A 21,976-nucleotide genomic window follows, 5' to 3' on the forward strand; every position below is an offset into this window, starting at 1 on the left:
TACTCGCGTTTCATCGATGAGATGAGTCCAGTAATAGCAAAACTAGTGGTAGAACTTTTATCGATCGTGAGGGTATTTCGGACGCTATTATATCCTATAAATGCTTTCCGCAGTCATAAAAGCTATCCTGGATGATCAGGCTCTCATTGGGATTTTGTGGAGTTCATCACACGCTTCTACTCAGAGTCCATCCAAATGAGAGATAGTAGAGAAGGAGTAGAGTAAAAGTATCATCGTATGATTGAAGAAGAAATTTAATATCTACCAAACAACATTTCGACTGAGAGTGAGTTTGTGCCTCATTTTTTCTCTACTCATGATCATCACTCTCTTCGTCGTATTTTTTTTTCTCATTCAGCTATTTTTTTTTTTCTATATCATGCAATATATATGTATACACTCAGACTCCTCTGAAATCTCCAGCGACCTGATTAAAAGTTGCGAACATTAGTAGTGAAAGATGTAATTTAAGCCGATATTAAATTGCATTCGTACTAGTCGTATTCATATTCTGCCTGTGACATGCTCGTCGACGTCGTTGTCACCGTTGCAAAAAAAAAAAAAAATAATGAAAGAAAATAAACGGAAGACAGGAAAATACCTAACCGTCAAATGACTTGACAGATTGGACATTCAACAGGAAGAATGGACGTTAAAATTAAGTTTTTGTAATAATTTAAAGTGGACCGCCCACGAGGAAGAAAATTAAAATAAAATGAAAGCTCGCTCTCTGAAAACTGTGTGATGGTGATGGTACTGGTGACTGGAGGATAAAGAAGAGAGCTAGGAAAGTAAAATTAAATTTTATAAAATGAGTACAAACCAGGTCCCATGAGAGAAAAGGGAAAAGGGTATGGGAGATGGGAGGGTTAGAGAGAAAGAGATACACGAGAAATACTCTAGTTTGATTTACCATTCTCAAGCGTCGCATAGCGCTTGCAAGCAATGATGCAGTGATACAGATAGCTGGCGGAAACAACGGAAACTAAACACAGTGCCACCAGGAAATGATGCTGGTCACCGCGGGCAGCATCCGGTTTATTCTGGAGAAACCCATTGAGTTGCTATATGTGGTGGTCGTGTTTGCGTGAATAAGCCGGGAAATTCAATCATCCCACAATTCGCGTTTGCACGGAAATAGTTCAACAAGATCATCGCACATGGATTCACTATATATACATATAAATATACATATATATTTAATAACAGCACGTGGAATATCATTGAATTATAAGCAATTTTAAAATAATCTTTACATAACATCAACAGTATCTATAAAATAAAAATAATTTTATTATTCTATTATTTCTGCTCTACATTCTATGGATCTATACACATAAATTTATTCATTTTTTGATTCTTTTATTTGTTGGTATGAATATGATTGGGGAAACAGTCGAGTTTGTTCAAAAGTGAGTTTTCCGGTTGGCCAAAAGAACATCGAGAACTCTTATACGACGATAATATAGGATCGAGACAGTACACAGATAGCAAGGATAATGTGGAGCGTGCCGTGCATTTGAATTTACTGCATTCTTTTGGTATAGTGATGGTATAGGATAGTATAGAGCGTATAGAGAGAAACATCATAAGCAGACAAGAGCAGAATCCAGTGGTTATACTGCTCTGCGTTTATTCTTCTTCATACAGTGTATAACTATACAGGCAAAGCTTCACGTTTAACTGTATATGTATAACACATACCTTTCGGTACAAGAATATATGTATATATAGATTGCGGAAAATACACAGTTAGAGACGACTAGACGGGGTATTTATGGACGGGTGTGCAAACGGTTGCGGGCGTCACGGTTAGTGCTAGAGAGTTGAAAATAAAATCCGTTGGGGTGGAACAGGTGATGGTGGCACAGCGCCAGGCTAAAAAGGATAAGAGAGGTGAAAGGAGCAAATAAAAGGAGAGGAAGTGAGTGCGGTGGGTATAGTATAGTAAAGTAGGTGAAGAGGGGAAGCTTCGCGTGCATACGATAAATCTCCATAAATATGTATGAACGTCCCGCTCCCACAGGACCTTTGCACTCATTCTTCCTTTCTCTTTTTCTCTCTTATATTTTATTTTTCTTGCTCACACTCTTATATTTTCCCTTTCTAGCATGGTGTGTGCACCCAGGCGTCTCTGACGAGAGTAGCAACCACCATCCTATCCTACAATAGGTGGCCAAGATTGCGCTATCGAGGATAATTTATTGCAAGCTTTATTTACGTCTTTCGTGTCGTCGGTGTATGGGTGAATGTGCTTGGTAGTGTACACAGAAAATCGAACAATCGGATACTTATTTTTACTTGCTGAGTCAAGGGAATCCTCTTTTCATCGTAAATATCACTTTTTTGGAATACTTAAGTGACTTTTCTGATTGAAGGTACAGAAAAAATAAAATAATTTATGAAAATATGAAATTTAGTAAGTTGAAACAGTTTCATAAGTTTCACACATTGATACAGTTATGAATGTAAGTGGGCATCAATTCAAATAAATAATTTCAGTTAAATATATTCAATGATATAAATGTGAAATGAAGCATAGGTAGGATTTGTTTTTTTGGTTGTGATACCTCTACAGCAAATATGAATTTCAGTAAAATTGAATTTCTCAACGCACATATAGCATATTTCGAATAACGAGATTCGACTATAAATTTAAAACATGTCTGGAATTTGCGCAGCGATTCACATGCCTATATTTTACGTTATTTTTATCATCAACAATTGCATATAATATTTATATTGGCTTACAGTTGAATTTATTGTTTCACTGTGTATACCTACATGTACAATGATACTTGCATAAATGTGCAAGGATATACTTTATTAAAACAATTTTTTTTTATTAAGAGGTACATGAATTCTTACGGGAATTATATTAACTATGTGGAGAAAAATTTCTAGTAAACATTCCTATGTGATTTGAAAAGTACGGCTGACATTATTTTACGAACCTATTAATGATTACATTACACCACAGTATAACTATTACTGTGCAGCTGTACAACATCAAAATAAATACATATTTAGCTGCATATTAATAGTTACACTGTAGTGTAATGTAATCATTACTAGGCTCGTAAAATAATGTTAGCTATACTTTTTAAATCACATAGGAGTGTTTACTAGAAATTTTTCTCCAGGTATTATTTGATGATTACTAAACTTTTAAAGGTCAAGATATTTATGGCTTTAAAATATCTATTCAAAAAGTTTGTCATAATTGTTTATAGTGAAAAGCATTTTGACACAAAAAAATCAATTAGTTAAGAAAAAAATAATAATAAACTGTAATTTTTAAATGGATTGCTTAGAATAAGCTTCAACGCTATCGAAAGAATTCATTCGGACTAAGATTTCGATTAAATTTTAAATGAAATCGGAGGAATCATTAAAAATTTTGCGGCAAAACCAGAAATAAAAATTTTGATTTTATTTTACGATTAATTTAATAACTATTGGACTAATAACTTTCATTCGATTAGATAGAGGCCTTGATAAACTTTTTTTAATGAAGAAACGACTCAACAAATCGATGGTGAATGGTATCCCAAAATATTTTTTAATTATAACAATCCTATATTTGAATATTTTATAGAGAGTTTTATTTTTTAACTAATCAGTACGAACCCTCTACGAGAAAAAAAAAAAAAATTCGCAGTCGGTAGGACTCGAACCTACGCTCCCAGAGGGAATCTGATTTCTAGTCAGACGCCTTAACCACTCGGCCACGACTGCTAGCTCGTCAAGTTGATGTCTCAATAAATACATATACAGCATACGATTATAATCATATCTTGAGAATTAAACGTATATAAATTTTATACAAAATTCATTTTTTTTTTTTTAATACACTTTAAGGTTTTAAAAATCAAATACCACTGACAGAATAAATTAAATTAAATTAAATTAAATTAAATTAAATAAACGTAATAAATAAAATATTGCTGTAAATGAACATTAAAAATGATTAATATTGTTGGTGATTTTTACTAAAGAACCGTAATAAAATTGACTACTCATTATATTTGATTACAAAATTTCTACAACTTAGTTCACTGAAAGAACGATATGTTTATGGTTAAGATTTTTTTTTTTAATACAAATAAAGGGTAGAGTTAATTATAGAGAATTAGATTTCCGTTCATTATGAATAAACAATATATTCATTTTAAATAATCGAATATCCTTGGTACAACTTTACATATATTAGTAGTTAAGATATTGATACTTGGATGAAGAAGTAGAATTCTTAAATTGAGTAATATGGTACTTATATTAAATAAGTCTATATTTAAATATATTATCCGAATAGTTCTGTTGAAAGTATGTTGAATTAAATTAAAAATAAAAATCTTCAATTAATTGTAAGACGATTTGAGGAAAGTGAATGTAATTAATTAATTAATTTGATTCGACTTGCATCACTTAGCGTGTTTTAGAAAACTTTACATTCAAATTCTCCCTTGTTACATACTTTCTAGCCTTTCCTATTGCTTGTTTTGTCTATTTTACAAACTAAATCTCTTTCACTTATTGATGGATCCTTACTTAAACTTTCAATTTTTTTCCGAAAGTAGGCGCGCAAATTTTTTTCTTGCTATTTTGACTACCATTTAATTTTTTTGCGACTATGGCCCGACTTGTGCTTATGACTGAACTGCATCATTACGGTGATGCTCTACTGCCTCCCTTGTGCAATAGAGATGCAGTGCCATAGGAAAACCACAGAGTAAACCTCGCCAGTACAGTTTCGGTTTGAGTAAAGCTCCAGTGGTCGATAAAATTCCCATTTTACCGATCACTGGATCTCCATCCCGCGCCTGACGTTCACAGACTTTCGTTCGAACCCAACGCGTGGCTAAGCGGTTACCCAGCCAAGTAGTAATCACGATCGATGCTACTTAACTTTGGTGATCGTCCGAGTCACGTGCGTGCGGAACGGCTGCCTCAACTGCTTTGGAAAATGAATGTATTTTACTCAACAAAACTGTCACATTTATTATAATTTTAATAAAATAATATAAAAAACATTAATTAATGCAGATTATCTATAAGAATGAATATAATATAAATAATATAATTATATAGTAAAATTAAAACTAACAATTATAATTTTTTAATTATTATTTAATTTGACATTAGTATTTTATTTACTCTAATTCTCTTTTTGAAATTATAGCGTATCTTTCTCGCGAAATATGGGCTTTTATAGGTTTCAATATATTATTAAGATTAACTTTTAGAATTTTTGATTTAACTGAAAACACTATAGTATACTGATTGAAGCTTGGTACTATTTAGATAACTAAAATACTACAATTAAGTGTTACATTTTGACTTTTTATGAAAAAAGAATAATTTTAAATGACCAGGTTGACGTCTTTAGGATATCAATATATCCCAAGTGCGTTAGCTGCTGACTTTCTTTTAAGAAGTATATTTTACGGGCTGACCGTGATGAAGATTATGGGTTCTATAATTCGGCCCATATAATCCCTTTCTGAGGTAATTTCTCCGCCTCCACTGATGCGTAATTGTCCTTCCTGGTGGCGAATATATTTATTTCCTCAAATTTCAAGAGAATCTGTACCACATCTAGTCGCCGTTAAATGTATTTCACATTCATAGCATCTTACTGCAGAAAAAGTGTGATAATTGAGCAGTGAGATACTTTCGAGCTTCACTTTGCACTTGCAGAAGATAAGGAAAAATGCTCAACTACTGAGCAGTTATGCTTTCATCAAAAACAAATAAGCATATTTATTATTTATAAAAATCGTACTAAGCAAATTATTTTAGTCAATAAAATGTTTCAAGCAGATAATGTAGATTCTTTGGAACTGTTTAATGAATTGCATAATTTAATATTTTATTATTTATCGATTTTAATTCCTCCAAATCAATTAAAGGGATCGAGAAAGCAAGATTTGTCAACACTTCAGTTTCATGATAGCATTATGCACATTAGATCGATTTATTTTGGTTACAATTTTCATCAAGAGTCGGTTGGTGCAAAAGAAAACGATTCAACGGTAATAAAAACGAAATGTGTATCATTTTTGTGCAAATTATGCTCAGAAATACAAAAGAGAATTCCAAGTAACTTTAAAATATTAGGGAAAAGTTCTTTGTTCACTCCGCAAAGTGCTTCCAGTCAAGTGAGACCGGATATACAAGAAATTATCACGTGCTACAAAGATATCATTGGAAGGGATAATATTGAACATGTTTCAGATGAGTGGCAAGTATTACCACTGCTTAATGGAAAAATACTGATTCAGCTGAATTAACTCCTTCTTGAACTGTACTTTTACGCTGACCAACAATAATTTGGAGCCGCCAGGCTGACGTTCCTCTGGGATCCGTCAACAGCAACTTCCTGTGTATCGTGAGCAATTTTGATATTGTTTTATGGAGTCTCTTGATGGAACTGTTGACATATCTGTACACATCGTTGCTTGATTTATGACGAGGTACCACTTGTTCAATCGTTTCTATGATAACTACCCTCGGAGACTCCAGATGTTCATCGATTTCTCAGTTAGACAGATTCTTGTTTGGTGGGATCTCGGTCGTGAGGTTTACGATTGCCCTTTGCTCAAATTTTTTCCGGCTTATGGACTTGGATTTAAATTTTGCGCTAGGTGAAACGGCGTTGAGCTCTTTCACTGACTTCATATTAATCTGGACCCCAAATGCGATCGCATTATGGTCACTATCATAGTCTAGGATTTTTATTGTTGTTGGATACACCAGATACTTGTATCTTTCTGTCAACTAGGCTAATTCCCAGAAAAGAACCAACTGGTTGGAAGAAGGGTTCTTCTGGAACTAAGAGCCGAGCTTTGTATTTTATCATGCCAGTATCCAGCCATTCCACTAACTGCCTCTCTCTGGTGTTGGTTGATCATCTCAGGCTATTGATTGTGCGTTTAGATCGTCCACGATTATGCAGAAGTTGTTGGGTGCGTCTAACCTGAGATTCTCGAACAACGAATCCAGTTTTTCTAAGAATTTTTTTCTGCTATCTTCTCGTGCATAAACACTGATGAAAAACATGTTGTTGCGGTCCTTCATCAAGATTTTTATGATTGTAAACTCCAACTCCTCGATTTGAGTGATTGATGACTTAGAATTCAACTGGTTTGTTAATGCAGATAGCAGTTTTTTCGCCTATATCCGCATTCAGTCTATGTTTTTATGATAGCATATCCACAATAATAGCATTCATTTTTTGAAGCAAGCTTAGTTTCAGATATAAGGATTGCATCGTGCTGGTGATTTAACACAAAATTTTTGAACTCTAGGTGACGTACCTTATCTATAAAAGAGTTGATATTAATTGCTGCTATCTGCAGGTGACTAGTGTTACCGGCCCTTTAGCTCGGGATGGTGTTTCCATCTTGGTGTGCTGGTGTGTTAAGCATGGTAGAAGGCCTTGAATAACTGGTTCAGACAACTCGTGTTTGTATTTACCTGTTGTCTTATCGGTTCCAATTGATTACTCAGAGCCCTCAAAATACGGTTCTCGATATTTAACGCTTAGTGAAAGGGCGCCTCATTGTTAGGCACAGCATTCTGCTTGGAGGGAGGGTTCTGTGGGAATGGCGGGAAGTTTTGGTGCGTATTAAACAGCTGTAGCTGCTGTTGGCCGCTTGCCACGGCTGAGTACTGGTTGCTGGGGTTAACAGTTTTTTGTATTCGACTAACTTCTTCTTGCCTCCTTTTTAAGCTCGTGTTGTTAGCAGCTTGATGGGTCTTGTTGACGAACACCATATAGTCACATCCTCTCTATGAAGCCGAGTACCCGTTTTCGTCATAATTTGCACACTTTAGTGGGAGTGTATTATTGCCATTTGCGATTGGGTATTTGCCGGGTTCATAGTTGCCCGCACATTTCACGCATCTGAATGTTACGACATTTATTATATATTTAATTTTACTATCGTAAGATAGTTGAATGATAAATGAGTATTCATCAGAGATGTCTTTGTTGTAGGGAATTTTTGTTACCTTTAGAATGTTGGTTTTTGGTAAACGGTGCTCCAGCAGCTCTTTTTTGATGTCATCCTTGCTGAAATCGCCAAAAATACCCTTGAGGATCATTGATTTTAGCTTCCTGAACTTTGGCGTGAAAAAGTAGTATTTGATTTTGATATCCTTGAGGATAGCCATCAGCTTATGGTAAATGTTCAGGTCGCCACCGGAGATCTTAACATTTGTCAAGTATTCTTGTTTGATTAAAAATTGCCTTTTTTTGATATTGTTTGCTTGCAGCAGCTTTATAATATCATCAATTTTAGCCTCTTGGATAAAAATTGGAAGTGGCCTCCTGGGTCTAGCATCATCTTTGCCCGATTAACTTCCTGTCTTCGACGCGTCAGATTCTTCCTTGCTGTCAATCTTTTCGTGAAGGTGGCTGTTAATTTATTATAAGTAGGTTCATCTGCGACTGCAACCTTCGTTGAGCCATCTTGGTTACCTCTAATAGACGTTATCAGCAGAAATTTTGCTCGAGCGAATCATATTATTTATTAAAGCGACATTATTACCCTCAACCGTTATAGCCGGTTGGAATCACTAGGTTTGTTACGTTTAAATACAAAACATACCTTGATTACCTTGAAGTGCTTGCAAATCGCTTGCGAGTCATCAATTATCATTTCATTGCCAGATGGTCCTTGTTCTGGAGCCTCCCGGGAGGCTTGGGCAATTATGCTGCTTCGTTTGACTGTTTTATGTCATCCATGCATGTTTTATGAACATCCATTTGCCATCCTTATTTTAATCCTTGCTCTTCTGAGTGATGACTTGGGTACGTTGTGTGGTCTTGGGGTTCTAACGACGGTGGCTGATCATTTGTTGAATCGGCCCACTTTGCGTATGCGCTGCTGCTATAATTTCACGGTTTCTTTGTATATTTTTTCCATCTTAAGAGAATTAAGCTAAAGAGTAATTGTACTTGTGCCTTTTTAGGCTTGATTTGAAGTATTAGACATCTTTTCTCGTTTTTTGTTATTGCTCGGTGCCATGTTGAGCGGTGCCACAACAAGGTTAAACCTTACATTGGTTGACAGTTTGGTTTGGTCGTTAAAAATTGTCTCGTTAAAACATCCTCAAAAGAGTCACTACAACTATTAATTAATAATACAACTATTATTAATAATGAATAAAAATTTTGAAATTATGAAACAAAAAAATGAAATCCGCAGTCGGTAGGACTCGAACCTACGCTCCCAGAGGGAATCTGATTTCTAGGCAGTTTTTTTTTTTAAATAATTTCATTTATTTCTTTCAGTACATCGCTTATAATACTTAAGAATAGGTCGAATCAATTATGTATCGAATCAAAAATTTATCAGTTACTGTGTTTTGAAATTGGGCAGCTGTCTTGTCTATCAGCGAGTTAACGTTAATTACTGCTAGCCGCAGATGGCTGATGATGCCGGCCCTTTGGCTCGGTGTGGTGTTCTCGTCTTGGTTTACCGTCGTGTTAGACATGATAGAAGGCCTTGAAAAGCTGGTTCAGACGAGCCGTGTTGGTGTTCACTTGCTGCCTTATCGGCTCGAGTTGGTTGCTAAATGCAGTCATGATACGGTTTTCGAGGTTTACAGCCCATTGCGGGGGTGCCTCGTTATTATTGTTGGTGTTGTTGTTGCTGTTGTTGTTGTTTGTCCCTGTATTCGCTGTAAATGGAGTCCCCGGTAGGAGTGGTGGGTAGTCTTGGAGCGAGTCGTCCCACTGTGGCCGCTGTTGTCCACTAGCTACTTCAGCGTACTGGTTGTTGGGATTGACTAATCTGCTTAGACGATCAATTTTGTCTTGCCTTCGGCTTGTTATGGCATTTTTGGCCGCTTTTTGAGTTTTATTCGCGAACACCATATAATCACACCCTCTGAAGGATGCCGGGTGTCCGTTTATGCCGCAGTTCGCACATTTGAGCGGTACAGTTTTGTCCCCTTTTGAGATGGGGCAGTTCCCTGGCTCGTGGGTGCCCGCACACTTCACACATCTGTACAGCATCCTGCAGTTGGTACTAGCGTGACCAATCCTTTGGCATCTTTTGCACTAGAATATTTTTTTTTCTTCGGGAACTCCCAGTAGGCCAGCTGGTATGCCAGTGTTTCTACACGCATTATGTGTTTAGTTTTGCTGTCATGCGACAGTTGGATAATAAAATAAAATTCCTCCGGGACTTCTTTTTTAGAGTAGACTTTTGTTACTTTCAAAATATTGGTATCTGATAGGCTGAGTTCTTGTAGCTCTTTCTCGATGTCGTCCGCCTCAAAGTCGCCAAAAATGCCTTTGAGGATGACTGATTTCGGCTTCCTGTGCTTAAGCGTGTAGGAGTAGTGGTTGATTTCGTTATCCTTAAAGATGGTCATCAGTTTGTCGTAGACACTCAGGTCGCCGCCTGAGACCTTGACGTTGGTCAGGTCTTCCTGTTTTATAAGGAATTGACCATTTTTGATGTTGTTGGCGTGAAGGAGCTTTATAACTTCGTTGATTTTTGCCTCTTGTATGAATATTGGGGGTGGTTTCCTTGGTCTGGCTTTTCCCCTCCAATTTGGCTTCCTGACTCCAAAACTTCCGTTTTCTCATCACTATCGGCCGGATCAGCATTACATTCCGACAAGGCGGTTACCATTTTGTTGTGTGTGGTCTCATCGGCGGATAAGGTTTTCATTGTGTCGCCTTGGTCCACTCTAACAGAAACATTATCAGCCGGTATGTTGTTCGAGTAGATTATTTTATTAATTAGATCTATGTTGTTGCCCACGACCGATATGGTCGGCGTTTGGTTAGTTTTACTTATTGGGTTAGTAATAAATGTAAGACGTACCTTAGGTGCTTTGTGGTGCATGTAACTCTCCTGCAAGTCCTCTGTTATCATCTCATCGCCAACTGGTCTGGGGTCAGTCTGGGCAGTATGTGCAATTATCCTTTATCGTTTTATCGTTTTCCGAGGAAACGTGCAGGTGTCATCTTTATTTGTCCCTTGGCTGTCAAGTATAGTATCTTGGCTACTCTGCGAATCATTTTGGAATTCCAACACCGGTGGGTTATCGTTTGGTACATCAGTTTGTTTTGCGCCTGTGTTGATGCAGCTGCGTACGTTTTTAAGATTTGGTACTGCGCCGCTTGATGGTTTTGCGGTTTCGTATAGTTCCATGGATTCTTTAAAAAGTTTCTCCATCTTAAGTGAATTAAGTTGGGGAATATTCGTGTACCTGTGTCTCTGGGTTTGGTTTGGATTTTTTGACATCTTGTCTGTCTTTTTTTGATTGCTCGATGACATGAGCAATGCGCCTGCGAGGTTATGCCTCGCATTTGTTGTTGACGACTTACTTTGCTTAAAAATTGGCACTTCAGCACTTGTTTGCGTATTGATGGCACTTTGAAATAGTACTGAATTCACTGTGACGATTTTGGAATTTAATAGCTCTGAATACATTATAATTACTCGATTCTCCGACAGACAAAAGTTTTTCTGTGCTCTCTAGTCAGGCGCCCTCTTTGATTTCTTCTGATTTCTAGTCAGTTTTTTTTTTTTTAAATAATTTTAGTTATTACTTACTGTATATCACATGTTATACATAAGAATGGTCAAATAAATTATATAAGACAAACCAAAATATTTGTTTGTATTTTTTTTTATGGGCACCGGACACCATCCGAGCTTCTCGTGCCCTTTCCGTATTGAATTTCAGGTCTTTGGAGACGTGCCGATTGATTTGAGTTGCCTTCTCAGGCTGCGTTTACGTGATGTTTGGTGGGAAAAATTGTTAAAACCATCATTGGTAAGTGAGGTGTAGTAAAGAGGAGGAAAGAGGTGGAGAAGAAGAAGGGAAGGGGAGGTATTTACACGGGAGTATTTACAATATGTACAAGGCTAAGCTATTAAATTTTTTAGCTCTCTCGGTTGTTCTGGACTTCCCGCGCCAGTGCTTCGAACCATCGTCGTTTTCTATCTCGTAGCTCCAGGATGTGTCTAGCATCATCTGCCAGCCACCAGTATTTCTCTTCTAGTCTGCGAAAGTCAATTATGTCCCGTGTCGGCAGGGCCATTGAGAATTTGAAGTTCGATCTATTTATGATTAAGCTGTCGTGTTTCAGTGCGATTCTTTTATTGGCTCGGTTTCTTTTCCAGTGATACAGGACTGGTATGTTGTTCTGGTCCTGAATTACGCCAGCTTTGTCAAAGAACATGAAGTATTGGGGTGGTATGTATCCCTGCTCATTGTATTTGTTGGTTTTTCCATCGTTTACCCGACTTAGCTCCTGGATGATGGTGTTGTTGCTCTGTGGTAGCTTACTGTAATAGTCTCTAATGAGTTTTATTATGAAAGAGTCGATCCTCGGGATGTTGGCGACTTCATATAGAGTGCTACAGGGTATGTACTTTGTATAGTTGGACTCTGGTGACCTGTAGAGTCTTGTGCATACACGGAGGCAGTGACGCTCGAATATCCGCAGCTATTCCATCAGCGTGTGGGAAATGTTCCACCAAATTGGTGCCGCGTAGGTGATTACCGGTCTGACTAGTAGTAGGTAGCAGATGATCTTTGCCTTCCTGCTAAGGTATTTGTTATGGAACAGGTATCCATGTGCATGGAAAATGTTTCTTGCTTTTTTGAGCTGCGTGGTGACATGTTCATTCAGTCGCATGAGGTAGTCCAGGTTAACCCCCAGGTACTTCACGGTCTTTTTATGCGGGATGTCAACTTCTTCCATGGTGTTGGGATCCGCTATTTTGATCTTGAAGGCCCTGTAGGCTATTCTGTTGACTTTGGAAAGCTGTTGCGCCGGTTTGTGAAACAGGATAGTCTCGCACTTTGCGGGGTTTAACCCGAGGTTCCACAGCCTGTAATGCTTGTTGATCTTGTTTACTAGGTCTTCCAGTTTGGCCCAGATGAGGTCAACCTTGTTCCCTGCCACATACACTATGACGTCATCTGCAACCGCTGCTGTGTATGTGTTGGTTTTAGAATTCATATCATACAGGTTTAGTATTCTGCTGCTATGAATGTTGAAAAATACTGGTGAGTTGACCGCGCCTTGCTGTAGGCCTTCGAGCAAGGAATAAGTGGTTGTACTGGTCATCCTGCCATCCCATATTACGAACTTCTTTCCAGTTATCTGACTGATGATGTTGTTAAGAAGGCTTCTGGGGAAGTTAAGTGTTGACAACAAATAAATGAACCCGTCTAACCAAACAGAGTCAAACGCTTTCCCGAGATCCCGAAGACCGGCTGCCACCAGTTTCTTATCTGACAAATGTAAGCATATGTCCGAGACCACCTAGTTGATTGCATGGATGGTTGAGTGGCTGCGTTTGAAGCCGAATTGATTTTCCGGGATGATGTTATGGTCGTCGCAGAAGTTGACCACCCGTTTGTTTAGCATGATTTCAAACACCTTGCTGATGCTAGGTGTCATGCTAATTAGTCTATAGCTGGACGGGCTACGTGGATCTTTACCTTTTTTCAGTATTGGGAGGACTTTGGCTTTTCTCCATCCAGTTGGGAAGAAATAATTGTTGAGTGCGTTATTGAATAGGATGGTATAATTCTTGACGTATTTCACCGACAAATGTTTAAGGACGATTGGGGGAATGTTATCAAGTTCCGAGGATGACTTGTTAGGCAGCTTGCGCAGTATATTTAATACTTTTGTGGTGTCGCACAAAATCTGGTCTGGATCAGAAGCCGGTGATGGTAGGTCAGCTCTGTTCGTCTTCGAGGATATGGTATATGTGATCGCATTCTCCTTTAGTGTCTGCAAATCTGCTTTTATCGACTGAACTTTGCTGTTTACGATTTTCTGTACACTTGTGTTGCTGTTAAGGTGTCTCGGGGAGTTGATAGATTCATAGTACGCCCCCAGTATGTTAAGATTGTCGGGCGGGTCCGTGAATACGTACTTGCCATCTACGACTTCCCACTGGTTCAAGTTGCATGCGCTCCTAGATAGTATCTCCACATCTGCGGTGCTTGTGTGGATTTCCTCTATGCCCATCTTTCCTTTAGGTCTAAAGATCCGATTGATTACAGGGAAGAACCTGTTTGGATTGCGGTAGTCTATTTGCTTGATTTTATTTGCCCAGTATTTATTTGCTGACTGTCGTAATTCTTTTTTAAGCTGTGCTTTTACGTTGGCCAGCAGCTCCTTCACTTGAAGCAGCTGGGGTGATTCTCTTCTGCTGTCCAGTAGTAGAATTTTTCTGTGCATCGTAAGCAGGCGTGTCTTTGTTTTTCGGAGTCTTTTGATAGAGTTGTTAACGTACGTATATACGTCGTTGTTTGCTTTATGACGAGGGACCATTTCTTCTATTGTGTCGGTGATAGCCACACTCAGCAATTCCAGATGTTCGTTAATTTCTTCGTTGGACAGGTTTCTGCAAGCCGGTAACTCTGTCGGCAGGTTTGAGATGGCCTTTTGCTCGAATTTCTTCCAGCTAGTCGCTTTATATTTGAACTTGGCACTCGGTGGGACGACGTTTAGTTCCCTCTCTGTCTCCATGTTGATTTGCACTCCAAAAGTAATTGCATTATGGTCGCTATCGTAGTCCAGGATTTTCACCTTCTTGTTGGTTACTCCAATTAGGTTTAGTCGGCTGTCTACCATGCTTATGCCCAGGAAAGAGCCAGCTGGTTTGAATGACGGCTCTTCTGGGGTTAGTAGTCGCGCTTTGAAGTTAATCATTGATTTCTAGTCAGATGCCTTAACCAATCGGCCACGACTGCTGGTGTTTGTCCCATCTGATTAAATTGATACATGCTCAAATGAATAACTATAACTGTTATCAATAATGAATAAAAATTTTGAAATTATGAAACAAAAAAAATGAGATCCGCAGTCGGTAGGACTCGAACCTACGCTCCCAGAGGGAATCTGATTTCTAGTCAGACGCCTTAACCACTCGGCCACGACTGCTGGTGTTTGTCCCATCTGATTAAATTGATACATGCCCAAATGAATCACTATAACTGTTATCAATAATGAATAAAAATTTTGAAATTATGAAACAAAAAAAGAGATCCGCAGTCGGTAGGACTCGAACCTACGCTCCCAGAGGGAATCTGATTTCTAGTCAGACGCCTTAACCACTCGGCCACGACTGCTGGTGTTTGTCCCACCTGATTAAATTGATACATGCTCAAATGAATCACTATAACTGTTATTAATAATGAATAAAAACAATTTTAATTTCGAAGCACAAAAATAAATCCCGCAGTCGGTAGGACTCGAACCTACGCTCCCAGAGGGAATCTGATTTCTAGTCAGACGCCTTAACCACTCGGCCACGACTGCTTGTGTTCATTCTACCTGTTTTAATAATTACATACTTCGTATATCAGATTAGTAATTATCTCAGAAAAATTACAAATAAAACCATCAATCAATTTCATAACAAAGACAAAGTATCTGTCTGAGTGAACCAGACCGGAATTAATAACACATTTTAATAACGAACACTTGATTTCTTATAAATCCATTCTTGAATTTCGACAGGTATTTGCATTATCCATATGTCTAGATTATATCAGTTATTAAATCGATGGTACAAAAAGTATTCGATTCGCTCAAAGTATTGTTGCGTTTTTTTTTAAATATCTATTTTTATTCGCCAACGTATCTCATGAAAATGATTAGTCGATAATTTCATCTTCTCGAACAATCTTATATAACATTATATCTGATAACATAGCTTTACATTAATTCTGTTCACTTCTAAAAAATGAAAAACAATCGACAAGCAATCGAAAAACATACCAAATTATGTACAGTATGGCCATGTGATACATATATTTTTACAAGCAGTATAGTATCATTATTGTTAATCTGAATATTTACCAATGATATAAAACGAAGTCTATTGTCATGCTTTCTGTGGTTTGCTGATGATAGTATAATTTCTCGACAAACTTCTGTCAATAAACTTGATGAGCCAATATACCTACTTTACAATAGAAAAATTTTAGATTGTTTGTCATTAAAATAAATGTCATAATATATGATGGGTCTATAAATATGAATGCTATCAACTACTAAAGTCTATATCTATTTTCACTGAGTGAGAGGGTTCTAAAAATTGCGCCTCTATTTCGATACTTATTCTAACTCTGCTTGTTTTTGACTGAACACATATTACCATTATTCATCGTAAATCATCATCAAGAGTATCAAATTATGTATGAATCTTAAAATTTGATTTATGCATATAACTTTAGAACGTCATCTCGGGATTGCACTAATATTTCCCATATTCGATTATTGTTCTACAGTCCTGACAAACTTCAATATTGGTTTAGAATGAAAACTAATTGATGCTTTGAATAATTGCTTGCAAATAGTTTGTCAACAACCAAAAGAGCACACACATTCCAATTGAAACTACTTTGAAATTCTCAGTCAATTATTATTGTTACGACTAAAACAATGTCAGAGTAAGGACTAATTTTTAATTACTTCGTTTTTTTACTTTTAAAATTTTGTTTAACTTATTAATGCATAATATCTGTAGTCATATAGACAGTAGTTTTTCGAAGAATAATAAAAACTAAACAAATACACTTTAAGGCGTCAAATTTTAAACAATTAAATTAATCATTACAATAATAATAATAATAATAACAATAATAATGATAATAATAATGAAATATTAAAAAAAAAACAAGTCTCGACCCATTGAAAGTTATTTCGAGTTCAATCTACCTCGAATATAAGGATTTATTTACTTTAATTAGAATGTAATTTCGTTAAAAGTGTTTTTGTTGAATACTTAATATTTATCTGACGATTTAATAGAACTTAACTTACTTTCTTTATTCATTTATTACAAATTCCGTCTGTTACACTCCTAAATTATCCTGAAAATAATTCAAACTTCTAACAAATTAATCATGCTGTACAAAAAAAAAAAGTTTTCTACAATTGTTGCAGGAAATAAAAACATAACAGCTATTAGATAAAAGTATTAATTCATGCAGCCCGACCAAAATTGTTTACAGTCATCTAAAAACTCCATCATTAATAATAACTGTTGATGTTGTTATAACTTGATTATGCAGTTGGTTATTCAATGGATGGTTCAAAAAATAGTCTCATTGGAGGATTTTGCATTAAACCTTAAATTTTTTGATAGAAATCGAATTCCATACATCATCTTTTACATAAAAAATTATATTTCTTTATTGACCTCATTTTTACTGTTCCTTTTTACTCTTCAAAAATATTACATCACCGCGAAAGCCATTCATCGCACCTCAAGCCCTGAAGAAAGATTGGTAGTGAAAGCGTCGCGGTCGCAATTTCCATTCGGCTTTCAATTAGTCGAGACTCACGAACTCGCGAGGTCGTTCGTCGTCGTTTTCAACAGGCGTTGGCGATGGCTGGATTTGAAAAACCATTTGCACACCCACACTGCTTCAGCTACTTCCTACTCTTTATATACATATGTATATTTATACCTACACTATCAACTATATATCTACACCTACACCAATATCTCTCTCTTTCTTTCAGTTTAGTCCTTTCGAGCGCGCATGGCCGAAGCGTATGATTAATCGCGTTGCATAAGCGACGGCTTTTACGATTTATCGTTTGCAATTTGTCGCCGGTATTTGACGTACGTCGACGAATTACGGGACTACTAGAACGTGAATTTTTTGACACGCGTCTTTTGCTGTCTAACGAAAAACATTTTCTCTACTTAAATTTTTCCATCTTAATGCATCAAAACATTTATAGATACTTCAACGAATAAAGTTCTAAAGTTATAGGTTTAATAAGGAATAGAAAATTTATTGGAAATTAAGAAAAAAAATTTGTCTGTCAGTTGACCCTGCAATCTGATAGAAATTCGGATTTCGAAAATCGAACCGAAACCAATAACTTCTCGTATTTTTGAAATTTATAATTTTCTTAGCGAGAAGTTAAAAATGGATATTTAAACGACAGAAATCGAATCTACTCATAAAGTCTACCAGATCCAAGAACTTAATAAATTCTTCAGATACGGGAGAACTCTTCTGTAATCTACCCCTTTAGCACATCAACCTCTAAGATTAACCAACTACTATTACTGCTAATACTACTACCTAAACCTGAGAAAATACGTGATACGGGGAAGAGACAACTTAGAACTCGTGTCGTCTTACCTAAACCATTAATATCGCTGTTGGCGTTGTTGGGATGCTATAGTTCTTAGAGTTGCACCTCGCACAAACACATTCTAGGGTAACAATGTGTATATTGTCGTCTTGAGTCTTTACGTTGGTAGTATAGCTTGTATGTAGTCGGTGGTTGGTTTAACAACAAGATCAACAAGACAAAGAGAGAGAAAGAGAAAGGTGTATGTGACGAGTGAGGAAAGAGGCACATGGTGGTAGACTCGTGGGAAGACCAGTAAGAGTTGCCTAGTAGCTAGTTGCACAGAATGGCCAAATTAATAGCTGATATAAATGTGACCATAGCTGGTAAATTTGTTACGTGTATGTGGTAAAGGTCATATACATATACACAGGGATTCATGGGGAAAATGCTCATTTAAATGTACTCAACTGGAGTGTGGAATTACTGAATTCCACAGATTACGAGTTGGTTAATTGAAATATGATACTAATTTTAGTAACATTTACCATCGTTTATTATTTTAGCTCATTTTAGTTTACTAATTTACATTTCAGTACGTTAAGATTAAATGTTAATTTAATGATTAATATTTAATTTAGAGAACTCTTTGTTTTCTGGAATAAACATTCAAGTTATCAAGACGAGTAAATTTTATTTTTTTATTATAGGATAAAGTGTGATATAAATTAATTAAAAAATATGTGTATATATTTCTTAATGAGTAAGCATGATAAATACACACAATACGAAACATATATTATTGATGATTTACAGACTCTTTGGGACCACATTTAATTTTGAGAGCAATATTTTTCGGACTAGACTGCACATACAGTGTTTGAGAATTAATTCTTTCCCGACAACACCCCGGGGAAATAACAAGACATCATTGGTAAGAAAAAGAACACAACTTATGTGAATTATGGGGAAAAAAATTATTATCTAACTCAATATTAATCTTATGAAAAAAATTGATAAAATTTCAAAAAAATATCAGTTATGACTGGTTTTTATTTATTAATTTCTTTTTCTCTTTTTTGTTGAAATATTCAGGTGAAAAATTTTTTCAGAAAAAAATTAAAAGAAAAAATTTTAAAAAATTAATCAGTTTCAAAAACCTAATGTTGATTATTATTTTCAATAACATAATTTCGCATAGCAAGAAAATTCGTTATTTTTTAAATAACAATGCATATCTCGTAAATTAATTATTAATGGATTTGATTTCTGATTTATTATTAGTTCAAAGTAAATAAAATTTTCATAAATTGATTAAATTTCTTCTATTACAAAGACGAATCCTATATTTAACAATGATTTAATATAAAATACTAAGAACAAGAACACACGTTCCACTGATAATATAATGAAGAAAATTTTGTTCCAATAATTTAATTTCCATATTCAAATTATTATATATAAAATTCAACGAAATGTTGAGCTCGGTTTTTCATATATAATATTTAATTATCAATTTATTATTTTCAAAACTCATTGGCATATTTTGAAGATGAAAATTCTACAATTCCAATAAAACTTTATTCGTAGAATAAAATAATTTTTCATGTGATTTAATTAAATAACCACAAGAAGAGCTATAAAGCCAACATTTGAAAAGAAACTTTTTTTTTTATTTTCATATGTGTGCAACTTTTTTATATATTCATTTTTTCACGATTCTAAGGGAGTTTTAAAAAAGTTATAAATCGTTATAAAAAAAAATGCAAAGAAGTGTATATGTTAGTTATATACTGAATACAAAAATAAAAGAACTCAAAGAAACAGAGTGAATAATTTTTTTACTGCTCTACTCATGATGATTATTATTAAAATACTACAAATAAAACTAACGAAAAATAGTTATAAAAAAAAAAAAAAAAGAAAATTTAACTGTTGGTTTTAATTTTAACGATGGAGGTGTAAAAAAGTAAATGAAAAAATAAATTTACGATTGCAATATAACAAAGAGTTATTTTTAATGAGGAATACCTACAAAGGACAAAGGAAACAAAATAAAATAAAAATACATTGAAAACTATCGGAAGTGATCAAACTTTTAGAGTATTTATTGAGAGGGTTATTAGTAGCCTCAAGGTCTTCTTCACTTTTATTACCAATCGTCTCTTCTAGTTACAAGCAAAAGTAAAAAAATAAAAAAAAAATAATGTGTCTTATTGGTATTGAGACTGCAACTTTACCACCACATTGGAAACTTTTCGAACTTTTCTCTTGGTTTTCTTGGTGAATTGATTTTCACAGGTTTTATCAGAGGTATTGCCTTGTACTCAGTCGCTCGCCATCGGACGATCCGAGAAATACGAAGAAAAGAGTTGGTTACAGAGAAGACGATAAACGAGCTGGATTCGATTGCTTTTAAGTCCTTGGACGCATTTCACAACTTATACGTATGGTTTCTACAATATCCTTTATCTTTGAAGACTCATACAACAGAGGATTTATATAGAAAGATAAAAATAATCATAATGTGAAATACAATAAAATAATAATACAATATTTTTGTGGTATTGAGGGAAACAATAATAAGAAAAACGCAGATAACCTTGAGATCTACGAAATCATCTTTTTATAAATTGTTATGCCTTGGGAGAAAGGTTCAATTTCTTTTTAAAATAACTTGCACAAATTTTAATGTCTAAATTATAGTCACTTTTAATTGTTTATTTTATAACATAAAGTTGCACTTCAACTTGAAAACTTATTAGTATCTGTTAAGTTTTAATTAAAATGATAGTAATTATTCTGGGCTTAATTTTCTAACATAATATTAAAATAAGATCTTTAATTACAATTCTATAATTAATTCTTAGAGGTTTTCTGTAACTAGAAATGCATAACACTTCGTAGTGTATTCTATGAGTTTCATTCAGTAACTGACAAAAAAGGTGTTACAGAAAGTATATTGCAATTTTAAGTATCATTACGCCACGGGAATAAACTGGTAATGTGGTGTGCTCTGCCCAGACGCTGGCGTATGAACATCACCGTCAGCAATTTTGAAAGATAACATTAAAAGAATAATTAAAAATCTACAGAGGCATAACAAAATATAAATTTATTTTGTAAATAGTATTTAAATAGCAAAGTATAAAAAAAAAACTTTTTTTGATATGAGCAACACTTTAGCTTAGTCCATCTAGAATGCGCATTATATTATACATCAAATATTACCTGAATATTATACAGAAACTCGAGCGATCATAAAACGTCAGTACGATATAAAATTTATTCTATGTCAAGAGCCGTATCCATTAAACATTAATAAGCCATGAAAGAGGTGGGTGTTTTTAGATGGGACACTCTAAGAAGAAGACCCGAGACATCGTTGGTGTATGAAGTAAAAAACGCAAGAGATATGGCACCAGTCGAGTAGTGAAGTGACGTTCTTGAGTGAGAAAAGAAAGGATCAAAAGTGTATAATATATATATATATATATATATATATATATATATATATATATATATATATATATATATATATATATATATAAAGGGCAATGGCTAGACAAAGATAGAGAAAATAAAGTATAGAGGAAAAGAGAGAAAAAGCCTTGGACCATTTGGCTTTACGCCACTCTCTGAATTATTTACCTTTTTCCACCTTGGCCTCAGCTTACGACTATGCTAAGAGACTTTGGCGCTTTTACTGGTTCACAGCAAAGTCAAGCCGTGTGATCTATAAAAGTTACAGCTGCACTTCGACACACTAAACCTACTGAATTGCGGTGAAAACCTCGTTGTTGCTGTTACTACTTACGGCATTTTCACAAATAAATTCATAAACTAATGTAGGCAAACTTGTTACACTGTTAAGTT

The 21,976-nt window shown here is 35.4% G+C and overlaps 1 protein-coding gene and 4 non-coding genes across 5 annotated transcripts in view; all 5 read right to left on the minus strand.

Annotated features, from left to right (window-relative positions):
* LOC103573956 (mannosyl-oligosaccharide 1,2-alpha-mannosidase IA) overlaps positions 1 to 21,976 on the minus strand; it is a 276,712-nt gene that overhangs the window by 122,802 nt on the left and 131,934 nt on the right. The window lies entirely within an intron of this gene.
* Trnas-aga (transfer RNA serine (anticodon AGA)) lies at positions 3,657 to 3,738 on the minus strand. Its single transcript has one exon. It is a non-coding gene; the product is annotated as a tRNA-Ser (tRNA).
* On the minus strand, positions 14,860 to 14,941 carry Trnas-aga (transfer RNA serine (anticodon AGA)). Its single transcript has one exon. It is a non-coding gene; the product is annotated as a tRNA-Ser (tRNA).
* Positions 15,048 to 15,129, minus strand: Trnas-aga (transfer RNA serine (anticodon AGA)). Its single transcript has one exon. It is a non-coding gene; the product is annotated as a tRNA-Ser (tRNA).
* On the minus strand, positions 15,238 to 15,319 carry Trnas-aga (transfer RNA serine (anticodon AGA)). The gene has a single exon. It is a non-coding gene; the product is annotated as a tRNA-Ser (tRNA).

The sequence above is a fragment of the Microplitis demolitor genome, chromosome 8, assembly GCF_026212275.2.
Source record: "Microplitis demolitor isolate Queensland-Clemson2020A chromosome 8, iyMicDemo2.1a, whole genome shotgun sequence".
NCBI lineage: Eukaryota > Metazoa > Arthropoda > Insecta > Hymenoptera > Braconidae > Microplitis > Microplitis demolitor.